This window comes from Branchiostoma floridae, chromosome 11 (assembly GCF_000003815.2).
Source record: "Branchiostoma floridae strain S238N-H82 chromosome 11, Bfl_VNyyK, whole genome shotgun sequence".
Classification (NCBI taxonomy): domain Eukaryota; kingdom Metazoa; phylum Chordata; class Leptocardii; order Amphioxiformes; family Branchiostomatidae; genus Branchiostoma; species Branchiostoma floridae.
This window is the reverse complement of record NC_049989.1, coordinates 4,626,355-4,640,363: the sequence shown is the minus strand read 5'-3', so window position 1 is coordinate 4,640,363 and position 14,009 is coordinate 4,626,355. Positions and strand designations below refer to the sequence as shown.

At 37.8% G+C, this 14,009-nt stretch overlaps 1 protein-coding gene across 1 annotated transcript in view; it reads left to right on the top strand.

Moving 5' to 3' along the window:
• Positions 1-14,009, top strand: part of LOC118426145 (unconventional myosin-XVIIIa-like) — a 96,452-nt gene that overhangs the window by 15,880 nt on the left and 66,563 nt on the right. The window lies entirely within an intron of this gene.

The window sequence follows — 14,009 nt, the reverse complement described above, 5'->3', positions numbered from 1 at the left end:
TAGATGAGTGATGATTCTGATGATACATATAAACCTTTTACTAAAAGGACATGCATTGAAACCCTTTACACATGCATTGAAACCCGGCCATGTGTTACTGCAAAACGATTTTTCAAATTACAATCAATAAGGTTTCTGTCTCTTTCCAGACCCATTGAGGAATAACGGAAGATTGATGTGATTTTGACCCAACAGCCGTTTCATTCTCAACAGTTGTAAAAAGCCTTGTTGTGGTTATGGTGGTAACAGATCTGTCTGCTACTATAGAAAGTTGTCATTTTCTGTCCCCTCCTTTTGAAACACAGTCTGGCTCATCTTGTCAGGTGATATCAATCACCTTTTGTGCACGTTTTGTAGGTCATCACTACACTTGTTTTCCATATTGTTTTGTTAGAAAGACACAGACAACAGCAGGTACATGCACACACCTTGTCACACATGTAAACAAACCTGGTCTGCTTTTGTGTACAGTAAAGTCTGTCAAGATCCTGGTTATGTTGAATACTTGGACATTTGCTGATAAAAAATAAGGTTGTTAGATGTATTTAATGTTGGTGAAATTTATAGGGATATATTCTAAGTAATTTTGCGAAAATTCTGCCAGTACAAATGGGATTTATATGGTGGACTTTTTCTAAAGCAAAATGACTATTTCATGAGGTTTTCTTTGATGTTATTTACTGTCATTGTGTTATCAGTGTGTTTTCAAACAAAAAGCTGCATTAATGATATGCTGGTTTTTTTTTACATGTAGAAAACGTGACGTGAGTTGGCATAGTAAAGAGGAAATGCCAGCAATGATTTATTGTTTTGTTTTGTTTTGTTTTATGCTCGTGTAGTGCTGCTAGAGATTACAATCTCTTGTTGAAAGTCAAAAGTCATACTAGTCACGTATTGGGTGTAATCTTGCACGTTTCAGGATCACTTCAGATGTTAAACAAACTACAAAGTAGAAATAAACATGGAGCACTCATGTTTACAAAATTTTCTGGTACATGTTGATGGGTAAAAACAAGTCTTATGAGCAAATACTAGAAGTACATTTAGTCTGATTGTAGGCCTGAGTGGAGGTTATGTTGATCCTACAAAATTCAGCAATGTATGGATTATTCTTATCCAATGTTAAACTTCATCTTAACAGTTGTCATCACATTATATCAACTCTCATAATTCCACTGAGCGCCATAATAGTAATACCGCCGAAATATACACCGTAATACACCGAAAAAATAAATAAATTTAAAGTGATTTAAAGGCTGCTATAAAAATTAGTATAACTTTTTTTAATGTGGTGGTAATATGGTGCCTTGTGGAATTATGAGATATCTTATACTATATTGGCAGTCATTTGGACCCTGCTGATAAGATGTAGCTGTTTGGTGTGGTGTTGATTAGGCAGCAGGAGGACTGGTTAAAAACCAAAATACTTCATACAAAGTAAAGAGGGTGGAGAGGTTGGAGCAGGTTGAAAGTGTTCCCCTGCACCCACATACCACAGTGATGGCATGACTAATCACTTCTCCACCCCACCACTGACCTAGCTGCAGGGCCTGGCTATCACATGGAGAAGGATGTGACCCATGTTTGCAGTCACTATCACTGGGACACACCCCACAGCAGTCTTTTCAAGTTTTATCCCAGAGGTATATCTTGAGAGTTGAAATTAAATTGGAAAATAGCTAAGACTCATTGTACAAGCTGTGACTCAGGATGCTGCACGATTTCAGACACGAAATGATATTGTTCTGGAAATATTGGACTTGTTGATGCAAATCATATTTAATTTGTCAGCCCAGTAAATCATATGTCATTGCTATTGATAGTGTAAGATTTGGAGGACCATGGTTTACTGAAGTAGGTAAAAAAAAATATACTTAGGTACTCCATGTCACCTAGCAGACTTAGGGATGGAGATAGTCCTATTCAATATCACTGTCTTTTTACAGTGTAGAATTCAGCAGAACAAAATTGTGTCATTGGAAATCATCATCATCATCATGTTTGGTACTGCTTAGCCCACAAAGTGGATTATTAGCAGCTGTGCAATGACCAATATTAGTGCATGTGTAAATAAAGGGTAGACTGACGAAAGATGTGGACATGTGCAGAGACAGGACAAGTGTAATTTAGTGATGTTACAACACACATATTTATATGTACAATGGACGGGGAACAGGTCAACATAGTAAAGCCCATCCCAGCTCAGTTTTGAACTTGGAGAGGGACTCTGCCACACAAGACTCATGTTCATTCCACTCTTTGATGGTCCGAGGGAAGAACAAGAGCCTGTAGGAGTTGACATTGTTAATTTTCTATATTTCCTTGTGCATATTTCAATTGGCAGGTTATCAAAGCAGAATTTTTTATCATCCCTTCCGCTATCATGGTAGACTCTGGGTTGTTGCCAACAAGGGGTGACAGGTCAGATGAAGGAGTTAGACTAATCCACTTTGTAAAAGGAGTGTTCAGGCTGCTTCCTTAGTTAGGTAAGTATTGAGGATCTATCAGTTAGGCAGAATGTACTACTCACTAGGAGCCATGTTCCTGTGTTCTGTTAGCATTTCTGGTTAACTCTGTGATAGCCTTTGATAGGAAGTCAAAATAAGGGATTAAGGCTAATGGCCAAGTGAGAAGTGTTTGATATAGGGATTTCACAGTATCAGCTTTCTTTAAGGTACATGTATGGTGAGAGCACTAACTTCTCAATGTCAGGGCTTGTCAGAACTTGGTTTTATACTTTTGAATTATAGGCCTGTGACACTTGGATGGTTAAACATAAGATCAGCTACTGGTGATCTATTTTAAACCTTACGTATCTTATACAGTTCCATTCTAGAAGTAAGACAGTAGATTTCTAAAGTATTTTAACTCACCAGAAATCTTTCAGTTGGTAGACACAATGCATGTGTATACCTTGAATACTTATCCCTCGCTACTGTTTCTTTGCCTCTGTGTTTGATCCTTAATTGGATCCTTTTTAGTTTGACAATGATACATTAGCTTTACACTGCTATGAATAGGGCAAGCATATAAGAAGTGTACAGATGAAAGGCAAACCTTTTAAATTGGATTGTTTACAACCTGAAAAGTCCAACATATACTATACAGCCCAGGTGTGTTGGTAGACTCCGACAGGATTGCCCCATGTCCACAGGTGCATTATGGACAACTGACCTGGCACCTGGTAACTCAATACTACAATTTCCCAGTCTGTTTGCTTTGTCAATGGGTATGACCAGGGGCTCCCCTGGGGTTTCAGATAAGGATACAGATATGTGTATTAGGAGTCATCTATTAAGTGAAAGCTGATGTGCCAGCCCCAAGAAACAGAAAGTTTTTTTTTGCGCTTTGGAGGAGAAGGACTTAATCAATATTGTCCATTTTTCCTTATTTGATATTTCAAGTGATAAAATTATAGCACAATTATAACAGGTAGACAATTTTCTCCCAAAACCTCCCTTGATGAGCCTCTAAATAGACACCTTCCTTTGGTATGCAAAGCGTCACCCTTGTGCAAACTGACTCAAAACAAGCTGGAAATAAAAGAAAACCCATGTAGTACGAGCTGTTAACTCTGTACCAGTGACCACTACCATGGACAACTTCTAACAGGCTACAAGTGTGGCAGACAATGCTAACAAGACACCGCAAACAGGCGGTTTGCTCCTAACGGAACTAGAACACCCGATGTGACATACAGTCCACCTGATCGTGTTTTGTTTATAAGAAGAAGATCGGTTGAGTTAGAGATGACAGCAGCTCACCTGTCCCCCACCTGGAGGAACAGGATCCTCCTGCACGACCATGACACCTGTGGACTCTGTGTAAGTACCTCCTGTTGGTAAGAGGATTTCCTTTCTCCATCTGGGCCAAAAACAGCCACTAGTGATCCTACTCTCAGGTGTTTGGCTCTAAAGACGTAACATAAAAGTGATGGAGGCTTCCTTGTGTTGCTCATAGAAGTCTTATATATGGTGCGTCTGTACCGTAAGATTCCTTAGGCTAGATGATTTGTCAAAATGTGTTTGATACCTTTTGCAGCTTTGTCTCTAGACGCTATAGTATATGCCATGTTTTTTCTGCTGTCTCTAGACACTATATGCCATCATTACATCAACAGGGTGCATTGTCAGTGTTCTTTTCAGCAGGCTATAACAGGGATAGAAACTCAAGGCTACAGTGTAAAAGGGCTTTTTGCCTTCAAAGTTTAAGTTGCTTGTGGGTATTCATGCTATGATAGACATGAAAATGACCACTTTTGAAAATATTGATAAGAAGGTGTTCATGAATAGACCATAGGATTCGAAAGGCCATATCGACAACGAAAGGTGTACAAGTACAACATAGTCCTTGTACATACTCATCTGGTAGTTGGAGCACAGACTATCTTTTACAGTAGCATTATTGCATGCAGTTCAAATGACTTTTAAAGCTTGACAGATCTCTTACACCTACATCTGTTTCAGACACATTATCGATTACGAGTTTCCGCATTAGTAGCTCATAATTGCTATTGATTAAAGCATTTAGATTTTATTGTATCAGTCACAAGATGTCTATATGAGTTTTTAGATAAGCCATTAATTTTTGTACCACTTTTCTGACACCATTGTGCTTTTGTTGAGACTTTTTGTTGGAATCATTCACTAGTAACTTTCAGTTGTAGTGTTTAGTTGCTATAGAAATATTGGACCTAAGAATACAATGGTAGTAAAATGTAAAAACACTTCAATATCAATTACGCACAAAACCTCAAGTACCCATCAAGTAGCTCTTAACAGCTGCTCTGTTTCTTTTGCATCTAAAATTGTACAAAATCAATGAAACACCAACGCTGATCATTCGGCATGTCTGTAGCGTCTGGTGGCGCATTATAACTTAATCATTACCGGTAATTAACCCTCTAATGTTAAATGGCCAGAGGCTATTGCGAGGACAATGATCGTTTGTCGTATGCAAATGAGCTAAGAGTGGTCGACTTTGCCCATGGATGGATATGAAAAATCAATGGAACGCACACTGCGTGCCATTACATGCTGTATACGACTTTGAGTGGCTGATATGGTGGGGACATGTCACTGGGACTGGGGTACACTAACCACTGGGAGTACAGGATCTTCTGTGATCATCACAACTGTCTCATCTGTGCAAATGTAAGTCTAGATAGTTCAGATTTCATCAGATGAATTCACATCATCTTCGACACTGTACAGCCAGAATTTGACCTGCATGGTTACAGCTTTGGCTGATTTTGAGCATGTTACAATTGTTAAAACACTCTGTTTTGTGAGGATTGTACAGGTACACTGCAAAGCAGACATCTCATTTGAAACGGAAGGGTGGGGTTCTAAATCAAATCGTTTTAACCAGGTTCACATTCAGTGAACTAGAATGACCCATAGAGCTTAGGAATGTGTTTGAAAAGATGGCAGTCATGTCTGTACATGTAGCGTAAGGTTTGCGAACGATCTGTGGATTATGAATACCACTCTACACAATGTAAGGATGACATCTATCTAGTTGGAGATTTGAGAGCCACAAGGTTATGTTCGTAATGTCAACAGAGGTGAGTCAGACTTGATGTTCTGCTATAAACTGTGATATGTTCTGAGCCAAGTCTGTATGTTCTGTGTTCATTGACGAACAACAATTTATGGACTATAACTCACTGTGAATAATACAACAATTTCTGTAAAGTTGACATGTTATGCAGAAGAATATTTGAGCCATATCTATTTGTATATATATTGTATGTGTACCAGACATCAAAAAAAGATAAGATCCTCAACTATGCAACCACTATGGAGTCAGTCATGTTTTACTAATATCTTTTTTCAAATCAAATCAAATCAAATCAAAACATTCCTATACAGTACATTGACCTCTAGGCATCCAACTTACTACACATACTATGTACACAAGCACTTGTACATCAATTGTTTAGGTTTTTATGAATATTACCTTATATTTTGTGTCAAATATTTCATTCAATTTGCATCTGACTCCAATTAACCAATAGTGTGAACAGGAGTTACATTCAATACATGTACTTATGTATACATTGTGATTGCTTTCCTGTAAGTGCAGTGTTGCCAATCCTTAATAGGACCATTACACATGTAGCTTTGTCCTATTAACCTTCCCCTGCAAGCTTACCCAATACCAGTGTAAATTTGGCATCAAACAGCCACCATAGCAAGCTACAGGTTAAATTCAAATGCGTTCGTTAACCATGCTATAGTGCCATTACCATTATAACACCATCTCCCAGCACTCAGTAATGTCACCCCGCCCACCATGGGTCTTCTGGTATGGTATGTGGAGATGTGTGTTCTGTTTATTGGGCCAGTTTTTATCAACACATCGGCAGGTAAAGGTGTGTTGTCACAGTGCAGATGGTACAGGGGAGAGACCTGTAATGACACAACTACTATGACAGCGTATGGACAGTATGGTTTGATGTGAGCCTAAATGTGTATGAACACAATACTTATTGGAGATACTAAATCAGATGTTGCATCGATGAAGGACCATTGGAGTAGTTTCAATGTCTAAAGAGGCAAAGGGGGAGATTCTGCTGCATGTTCTACCACAGGTAGGCAATGGCATTGTCCTAAGCACATTCTTTGTGTTTGCTGCCCTTAGTACAGTGTATTTCATAATTGTATCAAATTCTGTTTTTGGTAAAGCACTACTTTAGTTTGAAATGTTCAAGTTGAATTTGACATGTTTGGTACACATTCTACAGAGGTGGACTTTGTTACCTTTATTATGGCTCCATAGCTACAAGATTGTCTGCTAGACTGTCAGTATTCAAAGGTTGCTACAGTGGCATTGGTAAGCTACCGCCAGGCATTGCAATCAAGACATATAATAGCATGCAGTATACCACTTGATAATATGTACTCACTTCACAGAAGGCTATATGCTTTAAAAGAAAATTCTGCTGGTGTATAAGATATAAGTTAGTGCATAAGTATGTTTCTCAAGTGGGTTTCTTTGGATACATGTTGGGTTTCTCACAATTTAGTTAATGATTGATGAAGACATTCTACTTATTACAGCCTACAGCAAGTGAACACAATACTGTGCCATAGATTTCAGTCTTGTAGGTCTTATATTGATATTGTCAGATGTTAAGTTTGATATAAGCTACTCTGCTGGCATCACACTACAGTATGTTATATGTTCTTAGTATTATACAATTAATAAGCAGGCATTAGGAGACAAATTGTTAAAAAAGTGCACTACAAGAAAAAACTTACTTGATGTTGTAAAAATTGGTGTTAAACACTGAGAAAAAGCCTGATGCTTATCTTGGAGATTATATTTGATATGATCAGGGTGTGTTTAACGAGTCGAATTCCTAGGAGGAGCTTCTTAGACAAAATGATTTATTTCCTGCAAAATGTTTCCACGCCCAGTATTAATGTCCTGCCAAATTCTTCTGTTATTGGGAACGGGAAGTTCATATCTCAAACCTGACCTGCTTATAACATCGGTGGAATGATTACGATCAGTATTTAAAACTTGTAAAACATTGTTGTCATGTAACTGTATGGCTTTGGCACTGTCTCTTAGCATAATCAATTCAAAACCTAACATACACTCTTTTGCATACTTGCCCACATGGGTGGAGCACCTTCAGAATTTGACATGACTACAAGGCATCTCACAGATATAGAAAATACACATAGAGTTTGTCAGATACATTCTCAGCCTTCAGCAAACAAGAACATATTTCTCCTCAGTTCAAGTCTAAGGTACCAGACAGAACTTCAGTACTTACGAAGTATTAAGATTTAAGATCATACTAGTTCTATTCTTTAACCTGCTATTATTGTAATATTGACAAATGGAGGGAGCTTGCCTGGCTGTATTCTTAAGCAAAGCCATCCTGGAAATAATGCAGGTAAACATACTTTTCTAGTATTTTGTTGTTCAGTTAGTTATAATTCTGTTAAGAATGATTGTCGTCGTCGAATGTTTAAACTCTTACAGTCTGTCCTCTATAAGGATCTAAAAACTTGTTTGTTACCTAAGTGTACCTACCTTTTGGTAGGATAGTAGCATGCCTTTGGCTTGGGTTTTGCTTGTTATAGATAGATTTTGGCATATTGGGAAGGAAGGGTATGTGCATATATCTAAGTTGTACAATGTACCCCCATCAGGCTGCAGTTTTGAAGCAAACTGATAGTAGGCGTTTTTGTCATACTAGTTGAAGTTTGGGACAGCTTTGGAGAATCCGTCAATCAACTGGATTTATTTAACTAGCGTTAACACCTATCATTCCACTTAACTTGAGATGTAAAATGACTAGACACACCAGGCATTGTCGTTTGTGAATACAGTTGAGTTTGATTTACTTCTTGACAGAAATACTGACAGAAATAACCTATGGAACAGTTTTTGTTTGTTGACAGTTGTTAAGCAAGTAAATCCAGACTTCTCAGAACTACCCCATCTAGGACCCGCCCAAAATCACCTAAAGAAAACCAATTAAGACATCCTGACAGGAAGCTCCATCCTTACGATGACTTCAATACGACAAAATAGCCGACTCACCCACTCAAGCAAAGCCCACAAGAACAAATATTTGTCGGGGCCCTTTCTGTTTGGTCCGACCCCTTTATCTAATGGTGTGTGCCATGCCATTGAGATAATGTCACCCTGTTGGCCTTGTGTATTCATCTAGTCTTCTCGTAGTTGCACAACAGCAGGCTTACCAGAAATGCAGGTTAGTTTCGTGCATCGTCATTATTTAATCAGCATCGTTTGTGTTCTCATTAACATGCATCTTGTTTGTCCAAACGTTTCTACAAACATACATGTACAGAGGTAATGTAATGATTCACCTTTGGTTCAGTTTTGATGTATATCTTGTTGATAATGTGAAGGATTTATGCACTGGTTGTGACCTGAGCAGCTCGCAGGTTTATCTTTAATGATTTGCAATGGCGGATCACTTTGTGCGGATCATACAGTGTATAAATTGTTTGTGCGTACACATATGGGAGATTGGTATGTATACTGACTTGACTGTTGTAGTTATGTGTTTGTCAGTACCACCTATATTGTCTTTACTGTTAGTTGTTACGAATGTTATGCTTCATAACAGTTGCAGGAACCCAGGTGATGAAAGGTGGGTGTAACCTCAAGTTTGCCACGTAAGAGGGATTTAGAGCTAAATTTGTATTTGTAAGGAATATTTTTAGCTTCCAAAGGACAATACAAGCTATAGGAACTCACTGTAGCATTACATGTACCTGTTTGGCTGTCTGTCAGTTCATTTTGCGGAAAAGTTTTACGAAAAACCAGCGTCTACTATACACAGATCATAACATGAGGAAGTTTGATGTGGAGGTATGCTTAAAAATTCAAGAAAAACAGATCATGCTGCTTCTTGGTTTTGCTATAGGAGAGGCATGTATTCAGTCAAAACAGTGTGTGTACTGGACTGAGACTGTTTGTTTTTTCCAGCTGGGCTTCCACTAGTTTTTACTGGTATTTTTACTGGTACCAGCCCAGAAATTGGATATGTGCTTACATAGACTACTTACCTCTTACTTGCACTAAGTATAAGGTAAGAATCAAGAAAACTTCAGAAATATTTTGTATACCAACTTAACCTCATGATAAACGGTGTTTGTTGCATGATACGAAAGAAACACAGAGGAGCAAATGTAAAGTTTGTAGACGTCTGAAATGCATGAAATGTCAGGAAATGGTTTGGCCCTCCCCCATGTCGTGTTGGTGTTTAATTAGGAAGGTTTATTTGATCTACAACAGGTGAGCCTTTTTTCTCCTATTTGCTTAACCTTATTTCACTAATTACTTGTGCTAGCAGGCCGTCCACAGGGATGATTTAGTGCTACTTGCGAACACTGCTTTTATTCTTCTGCCTTGACTTTGGCTAGTGCATTGTCTTGGTCAGGTGGAACATTTTAACGAATCTTTAAGGTCACTCGGCAGGTGATTATGCTGACATTGTGTGTTGAACTCTCTCTATGTAAACAGATGGAGTCTGTGGTATGTCTTACACAATTGGTATGATTAAGGTTGTACAAATGTCCTTTGTAGGTTTTGGTTGGTGAAATGTCCAGGTGTTTGAAACCTTCACCCAGGTGTACCATATGGTGAGAGTTTATCAGCAACGCCCCCTGACTTGCAGTACCATTTGAGTTGCAGAAGACTGAAGCAGGAATGCAAGGGACACTTAAATTGCCCATATTTAGAGGGCTTCATAAACTTTTAAAGACCAGACAAGATCTCTACGATTTTATCAGTAGAAAGAATCCATTTCGAAGGGGTTTATATACCTGGAGTTTGCTGAGAAATGTTTTTTTAGATAATGATATCTAAGATGCATATGATTTTGTCATTCCTTTGACTTGAATTAATTTCTTCAAGTTCTGAAACTGTTGGTCGTTTTCTTTTTTTTAACTACAATTAGGGTATTAGTGTAAATGTTGCTTATTGTATTCTGTTATCATTTAGAAACATTCAACATTTTCTAAGAATTCCTATATGCTAAACTTTGCAATTTTAAGTGTCTTACTCTTAGTTCTTTTTTCCTGTGTCACTACACGTGCATGTCAATGCTTGTATCTCTTTGTCTTGCCTTTGCCTATCTATAGTATACTGAGTGACTGTTTACCACGGTTCTATTGACAATGACTGACAGTTTTGTGTCACTACCTGATGAATATTCATTCTCCACTTTAACACCTCCTGGATGGCTTTACAATCAGTATTGTCTAAATGTTACGTTTGAAATCCCATGAAGTATGCTGGTAGGTAGTATTTATAGTACTCAAGTATAACCTGATATGAACTGTGCTCAGTGTTATGGTGGCGAGAGTCAGGCTTGAGTTGAGTTGAGAGCACCCATTGATTTCCTAGCTTGTGTGACAGTTAGATTGTTAGGTGTCATCATAGTTGGAAAGTGTCCAGTCTGACGTACATAATTATCAATTTCAAAATGAAAAATAGCACCTTAGGGACCTAGGTTTTGCATGTTGCATTGTTTCTTATTCAAGTTATTGTTCTCAAAAGGCCAGGTGCTATAATGAATAGCAAACTTGATATTTTTGTTACCATTTGTCTTTGTCATGTATAACTCAATAAATATAGGCTTTATATTTGTGAAAATGTTGGATACGGAATAACTTCCCCAAAATCTAAAGTTGTTAATGATCTTTAACGATGCATGCCGCCCCCCTGTTGAAAAATTTCACAGGTCCTAATTCAGAAAACCCTTGGTAAAACAAACTTGCCTCCTCATTTGCAATCAGGCATAACACAACAGGGTGCGGGGCAGACCATTTTATTGTAGGGGTGACTACATCTGTAGCATATCTTATGTCGCTCTACTACTCTTCAATTTTTCATATGACACCATAATTATTGTTATTTAATGCCTGACATCTCATTAATAATTCATGTATGTGACACACCTGAAGTCTGTTGTTTTCACGTGGCTGTTCATTTTTCTTCCCTCCCCTCGTGACAGGGCGGCTCTTAGCATGTCCTTGCCAGCATGATGAAAAGCTCAAATTGAGCAGTGAGTTGTGAATTAGTTGGGTGTCTGGCATGTAGCACTCAAGAAGCTCCTTGTAGAGCTACTCTCGAGGAGATCAAGAACCACAGCAAGTTTCTTAAACTCCAAGATATCAGAAGTCTTGTTACTGTCTCTATCTTGCAAGTGCATCTGTTCAGTAGAAGATGATAAAGATATCAGGACCTGCTAGATTCCGTGTAGTTTCCTCATTGAGAGTCAAGGTGAGTGTTCGTCATAGTTTTGTGTTGTCCATCAGAGTGGCACTGCTGTAACAAAATAGGAACATACTTTCAGATTGCTTGTATGATGTACTGGGTCCAAGTTTTGAGTCAGAGTTGCAGGCAGAGTGTTGTATTGTATTTGTGCCTTAGTCAGGTCATGTTGTGATAAAATTATGTGGTTGTGGTTTTGATTGATGGCTACTATAACAACTGATATAGAAGTGCTACTGGTATTTGTTTTGTTGGATAGCTTTAGTATTGTATTGCCATTATAACATTCCCTACATGTAGAGTCTACTTACCTTTGAATCATCTTGACAAAGCCTTAGTGGTAAGTTTATATGTATGTATTGTGACAATTCAATGAAATTGGCCAAGATAAACAGTAAAAGCAAGGTTCTTTATTCATTGTCCCAGTTTGCAGCTCAGCAAACAGAAGAAACATGTCAGCCATTTTCAGGTTGCTTTGGATGTCTTTGTTTCAGATCTGAGAGCACAAGTTTGTAATCAGTCAGGTACTAACAATAAACAAAGATGTTAAGATTACCATAACAATAGCAGATAGCCATGTAACAACACTATCAATGACAAAACAAGGCCTAAACACAACCTTTACTTTCTGTCAATAGAATTTTAAAAAATTATGCAAAAGCCATGGTACAGGGGCATGTGGTTTGTCTGGCAAATAACTGTGGAGTGTGGAATATATTGTGGAATAAAATAAACAGTAATCGAGTTATTTTAATGTATACAATGTAGCTGCAGTTCAAAGTAAGTATTTTTTTACAACTAGTAATTGTTGTAACCTTGGCTTGAAGCTTTAAAGTTTTCTCCAAAATACAACCAGGATATAATTTCAACTTTGAGGGAACACTGCTCCTAACTTAAGCATGTTACGTTGTAAGGAAACGATTTGTAACTTTTGTTGCCCTATGTTCAATGCTAAAAAAAAATATGTTTCATTCGTCAGCTTGAAATAGTTTGGAAAACAGGGAAGTCGAGTTGGGATGCTTACACCCTGGCATAGGGACTTAGTAACCAGCGGCACGCATGGCCTTGATCCCAAGTAACAACTGTACAAATCCATAGCAAGAGTGCCACAATTATAGCCCTCATCGCTGTGTCCACCACTTGTACAGAATGTTAACCACAAGGTCTATTGGCTGACCTTTACCTGTCAGCAAGATACTCTCCTGTTTCAAAACACTTGACTATGTACACAGTACAACAGACTTGTTAAAAGCCCAATGGCAGCCAGAACAATTAAATACAGTCACTGAACAAACATTGTGATGCTCTTTCGATACAGTTATTTATTCCAGTGGAGTCACTCTGTTTTTCGTGTGTTCATCTATTATTTATGGGAAAGATGATAAACAGGGAAAGAATTATAGTAGCGTTTTATTGTAGCTTATCCCTAACATGTAGAAAGATTAATGTTCCAAACTATATGTTATTGTTTGCTAAGCTGTTAGTTAAATCAATGATCTGTGAGTAGATTATTTAAGAAGCCTCGAGAAGTTATCATAAAACAAAGATTGTACTTGTATTTGAAAGATCGTGACCTTCAGTTACTATGACAAAAACTGTATGTTGGACAAACTCCCAAACACATGCCCTTGTCACTAAAGTTTCATAAGGGGCACTTATTAATTCTGTTTACTTGAACTTGGAGTCTTGTTCTGCTACTTTCTTAGCCAAAAGAACAAGTAAAGCATTGTGCGAACCTAATGACTTTTATTCTAACAGGTAGGAAAAGGGGACATGGTGAAACTGTTTACAAGGAAAGATTTACAGCATTTTTCTTACTGAAAGAAACTTATTTGAAGAATACAAGGTTTATAAATCATTGATGTAAATGGGTAAGTCAAAATGTCTCCTTTAAAAAAAATTGTTCTGATTCTTTCGTATTGAATAGAATTTGGCTTGAAATTATTATTATTAATAGATTACAGAAGGTGAAAGAGAATTTAACAGTTCGACATAAAATGTGTGTGTATTGTTAATGGACTAAAAATATCTTGTCCTACATATCTCTATCCTGGAGTAGTGTAGAAACGATGTAAGAAATGTCCGTAGATCTTTAAGAAGACAGTCACGTCAGTCCTGAATAATGTACTAAGATAACAGCAGTCCTTACAATGTTGACAGATGTCACATGGTATGCAGGTAGGTCATTTGGGTCTTAGGACATCACAGGTCAAAGAAAAAACCCTTAACCCAATGCA